This window comes from Corylus avellana, chromosome ca11 (assembly GCF_901000735.1).
Source record: "Corylus avellana chromosome ca11, CavTom2PMs-1.0".
Taxonomy (NCBI): domain Eukaryota; kingdom Viridiplantae; phylum Streptophyta; class Magnoliopsida; order Fagales; family Betulaceae; genus Corylus; species Corylus avellana.
Window position 1 is genome coordinate 6922473 of NC_081551.1, and position 6012 is coordinate 6928484.

The following is a 6012-nucleotide window of genomic DNA, read 5'->3' on the forward strand; positions in this document are numbered from 1 at the left end:
AATTTTTTTTGTAAAAATAGATAATTTGAGAATTTTGACAGAATTTAATCGAAAACCTACTCGAAATGTGAGATTGCCAAAAATTAGAAGTTTTATACACTAAATTAAGAGTTTTTAAACTTTGATAACGTAATTGCAAAAGCAATTGTAGTTCAAGAGAGTTGAGTAAAGTTTTCTCAATTAGCAAATAACTTTCTTCAGTTCTCTCTTATTAAAAAAATTCAAAACTTCTTTTACTTTTAAATAACATCAGTTAATTATTATTATTATTATTTTTTTTTACATGTCCACACAAGAGGGGGGAGAATTCGAATTACTGACCTCTATTTCATTAGGCGTTGTTAATTCTTATTTTTATTTCAAAGAAAAAACAAATGGCAAAAAAAAAAATTGATAAAGCGAATTGCAAAAATTTGATACGGTCCACGCCACTAAGAAGAGTCACCATAATGTGAACAAGAAATAGTACAAAAACTGTCCATTTCATTGTTTATATAATGCTTCCACTCACAATGAGTAATACCACAGTAAGCCTCTACATGTCAGAACTCGGTATTATTCTAATGGCATCAAAGCTTTCGCTTCTCTTCTTTTTCTGTCATTTTTTCATACGAAAAGCTCAATTCCTACAATCCAACATTACCACTGGCTCCACCCTTTACACAAACTCTACCCCAAATTTCTGGCCTTCTCCTTCTGGCCATTTTGCATTCGGGTTCTACCCGAGTAGCAATGGCTTCATGGTCGGCATCTGGGTCGTTGGCACCCCAAAAAACACAATAGTGTGGACATCTCGTCGGAAAGATTTGGAGGTATCACCTGGTGCAGCTCTTGTTTTCTCTATAGATGGCAGGCTCCTCCTCCTTAGCTCCACCGGACAAGTGCAACCACTTGCCCAAACAACTCAAGCGGCTGCAGTTGCTTCAATGCTTGATTCGGGTAACTTTGTTTTATACAGCTCTAGGTCCAACATTATATGGGCTAGCTTCGACTATCCGACTGATACCCTTTTGGTTGCACAAAAGCTAGTTCCAGAGAATATTTTGTATTCTAGGATCTCCGAAACTGATACTTCAATCGGAAACTTCAAGCTGTTGTTGCAACGAGATGGAAATCTCTATGCTTTTCCAATAAGAAGTTTGCAGGACAATAAATATCTTTATTGGTCATCATTAAGCAAAAGTGTCGGAAGAAACTTGACGTTGAATCTAGCAGCTGACAGCCGCTTTTATCTCTCCAGTTCCCCTGGGTCAAGTGCAATGAATTTAACAGCAGGTGGATATCTTGTTGATGGTAGTCAGGTCTTGTATCGAGCAACGTTTGACGTGGATGGCATTTTAAGGCTTTATCGGCATCAAATGGCGAGTCAAGGCAGCTCAAACATTTCAATCTTGTGGACGGCAATCAGAGAAGAAAATCGCTGCTCGGTCAAAGGGATTTGTGGGCCAAACAGCTTCTGTTCTATTGATGGTGCTGATCTTTCTTGCCTTTGTCCTCCAGGATTTGAGTTCGTGGATCCAAAACAGGCTAATATTGGCTGCAAGTTAAACTTCACAGCCAAAAAGGATTGCTTTGGGGATAACAGTAAAGAAAATTATAGAATGACCTCTCTCCCGAACACTGACTGGGAGCCCAACGAGTATGATCTACTTTCTTCAGTGAATGAAGAAGGCTGCTCGGAAAATTGTTTGGAGGACTATAATTGTGTGGTGGCAACATTCAGGGATACAATGTGCTTCAAGCAAAAGCTTCCACTTAGATTTGGGAGGAGGAATAGTAGCCATCCAACTAAATCATTGGTGAAATTAGAAGGGAAAGCTTCCAATATGACACAGATGTCATCAACAAGATCACAGAGAAGCTCGGTAAGAAGCTTGTGATTGTTGGTGTAGCTCTCATCACCTTCTCTATATTTGTGTTTCTATTGTCCGGATATCTTATTTTCAAATATCGGGCATGGGGCTACAGGATGCTAATGACGCAAAGTAATCCACCTGATGTTATTGAAGAAATAAATGTGAGATCATTTACCTATGATCAACTGGTAAAAGCCACAGATAATTTTAAGGAAGAGGTTGGTAGGGGAGCATCTGGGAAGGTTTATAAAGGTTCCCTGAAGGCAATGAACGGTGAACAAGAAATTGCTGTTAAGCGGCTAGAGAAGATGGTGGAAGAAAGAGAATCTGTTTTCCGAAATGAGATGAAGATAATTGGAAGGACCCACCACAAGAATTTACTTCAATTGATTGGCTTCTGCAGTGAAGGATCAAATAGGCTTCTTGTGTATGAATTCATGAAGAATGGCTCACTGGGAGACCTTCTTTTCAAGTTCATGAGACGGCCTAGTTGGAATGAAAGGAGAAGGATTTTACTAGAGATAGCAAGAGGGATTAACTATCTCCACGAAGAGTGTCAGACCCGGATCATCCACTGTGACATTAAGCCACAGAACATACTCATGGATGAATCTTGGTCTGTCAGGATATCAGATTTTGGGCTATCCAAGCTATTGAAACCGGATCAAACAAGAACATACACCAGGGCAAGGGGAACACGAGGCTACATAGCTCCTGAGTGGGACCAGAGCAACACTCCGATCACAGTAAAAGCAGACGTTTACAGCTTCGGGGTTTTATTGTTGGAGATCATTTGCTGCAGGAAGAACTTGGTCTTAGCAGGCCCAGAGGAAGAAATGGTACTAACAGATTGGATTTATAAATGCTATTTGGCCGGAGAGCTTAAAGAAGTGGTGGGCGAAACAGAGTTGGACATGGAGGAATTGGAGAAGATGGTGAAGGTGGGGCTTTGGTGTGTGCATACAGAAGCAGTTCGTCGCCCATCAATGAAGTCAGTGATTATGATGCTAGAAGGAACCGTTGTTACGGAAGCACCTCCTCCACCATGCTCTCATGTTACTGTCTAAGTGAATATGCTGCTAGAGTTTGCTATGATTAGTAACAACATTGTAATCAATACATTCAGTTTAAAGAATAATTCATTGGTGTATACCTGCCATTCAAGTTGTATTGATATGGAGTTTGAATTGCAACTTTCAGTATTACCCTAAGCTCTAAGGTCATTCATATTTTCCATTTTCCTAAGGCCTTTCCTATTTGCCATTCATCTCCTCCACATCAAAATCATTTTTTTTTTTTTTTTTTTTGATAAGTTCTTCCACATCAAAATCTTTTTTTTTTTTTTAATGTCGGGGAACCCTTCGGACCCAACCCTACAAAATAAACTCCGGTCCTGTGCACCACGCCCTCAGAAAATCATATAATTACCAAAAAGGAAATCAGGTCAGGACTCCCTTTTCTTTTTGTGATTTTGACTTTTAAGACCCAATTTTTAATTTGTAGATTTGAGATTTGAGTTTGGGCTCATTCTGAATTCTAAACCTCCATCAACCTCAAAATTCTAAACAGGCAGAATTTTCTTCAATTCTAAAACAATCTATTAAGGAGCAATCAGAGCAGAGAACTCCTGCTTGATCCCAACATCATCACAATATTCTTCAAAGGCATAATTTTTAAACTCCTTTCCATGATCACTTTGTATGTGTTTGATTAGACACCTCTTTTCATTCTATATTTTCTTGAAAAGGGCCTTAGCTTGATCATAGGCTTCTGACTTTTCTCTAAGCATCATCACCCAAGTGTATCTAGAGTAATCTACAACTATTATGATATACCTTCCCCTCCCCCCCACAATATCTTTGTTCTGGTGGGACCCATCAGATCCATATGCATTAGTTCCAGAAGACCCGAGGTATGGAACATGTTTTCTGTGCTGAGGCATGAGTATTTGTTTTTCCCAATAGTCCACAAACTGCTTTCTCATGTTTGCCGAGGTTGGGTAATCCAAGAATGAGGTCCTTCTTGGATGCTTTAAAGAAATCAAATATTTCCTCCGGACTCCTTAAATAATCTAATTTGTTCCTATCCAAGTATACAATCAAACATTAATTCCTAAGATAAAATCATAAAACTCCTAATTTCCCTAAAGCATAAATTTCCTATGATCTAAATTCTCCATTTTTGAACCCAATTTTCTCTAGGTTGGATTTATGTAATGCATTATAATGCTAATACAAGATCACAAAGTCTCATTCAAGCTATCAATTCGAAATTACCACAATTAACTTCTTTTAAATCGCTTAACTTCACCATAACCCAAAACTTAAAATATCCATTTTCCTCCAATTTATTGTATCCAATCCAAATTAAAATTTTATACAAGTAACTCACTCCACTAATTACTTAATGGGACCATCAACTGAAACAATAAACTTCAAGAATTGAAATTTTTAGTATTCATGCATAGAAAACAAAGTCTCAATTTTTCTCAACTCAATCGAAACCAATACAAACAGAACCATCCAACATATTCTAACATTGATAAACACAACCCACTCATCAATTTTGAAATAATAACCAAATAATGAAAATCCCCTATTTCGGCATCTTAGAACCCTAATTTTAAAAATCTTCAATTCACAACAATCTTGTTTGAATTTCTTGAAATTGACACTATAAAATGAAAGAACGCATCAGAAAACATACCTTTATGTGATCAATTGAAGAAAAAAAACTGAGTCGGGTAGGGTCTTGGGTTACAATCGGGTCGGCAGGTGGTTTGCAAAGATTTTGGTTTTCTGCCGGCTTTTTGGGCGGCTGAACGGCTCTTCAAGATCAGAGGAGGCTGACCAGCACGATGGAGCCTCAAACGTGGTCTATAAATTTGTTAATTATGGTGTTTTGCCCTAGAGATTATGCCAAGTTTTTCACCTTCTCTGACACACGAAAAACTCTAATCATCTTTTTTAACATTAATCTAGATAATAAATAAAAAACAAGGAATGATGAGAAAATTAAAAAAAAAAAAAAAAAAAGGGTTTGGACAATACTAAGTCGAAATTGTCCAGTGTCGATCTATCAATGGCAAGGTACCGAATGATCGGCTTTACTCATCAAAACCCTACCGATCGGTCGACAATAAAACTGATCAATTGGGTAGGCGAAAATGAACAATTTTTTTTCTTCAAAAAGGTGCCCGATCGATCGGTATAAAGTAGTAGATCGGTTGGCAAAGCGCAAAAACACGTTAGATAAAATTAAGGAGAAATCTTATACCTCTTAAATTTGTTTTTTAAAAATTAGTTCTTACCATTTAATGAGTTTGTGGTACAATTCTCAAAATAATAAAGGAAAATGCAACAATGCGATATATTTTCCTCAAAAGGCCCGTATAATTCCTACGCGGCAATAACCAAATGCCCATTTGCAATTTTTTTTTATTTATTTTTTAAAAATTTTAAAATTCAAATCAGAATAAGAAAAGATTAATAAAAAAATCAAAAAATAAAAAGGGGTGGCTGGCCACCCATAGGGGGTGGCCGGCCACCATAGTTTTAGGTTAGGGGTGGTTTCGGCCACCCCAAACCGCTGATTTGAGCAATCTAGAAGTGGCCGAAGCCACTCCTAGGCCCTTAGGGGTGGATCGACCACCCCCAAAGGCCAAAACCCATTTAATTCAGAAATGGGTTTTGCCCTTAGGGGTGGCCAAATAATTAGTAAAAAATATATGGGTTGGCCGGCCACCCCACTTGAGACATGGGAGTGGCCGAGGCCACCCCTATATTTTTATTAATTTTTTGTTTTTTTTTTAATTATTTTGTTTTATATTTTCTTTTTAAAATTTAAATAATATTTTATTAGTTTTTAATTAGTGGGACAAGCGGCAGCTTCTAGATCCTTGGATGAGATCAATGGCCAAGATTTAAAAAAAAAAAAATTGATGGGCAATTCCCCAGTTATTGCTGGGGATCCCGATCCGAATGTGTAGCACTCCTCAAATTAAAAAGATAATATTATATAGTCATAGTCATTAATTATATTTAAAGAAGAGAGCCGAAGCAGCACTCGCTCTCTTAAGTTTCGGTTTTAGAGCACTAGCAGTAGGTGCCCTATATGTCATTCCCTTCCTTATGTTTTAAAAAATAAAAATTCATAA

General features: G+C 37.5%; 1 pseudogene; it reads left to right on the forward strand.

Annotated features, from left to right (window-relative positions):
• The first annotated feature begins 427 nt into the window (after positions 1 to 427).
• Positions 428 to 4870, forward strand: LOC132164900 (G-type lectin S-receptor-like serine/threonine-protein kinase LECRK4; annotated as a pseudogene).
• The last annotated feature ends 1142 nt before the right edge of the window (positions 4871 to 6012 follow it).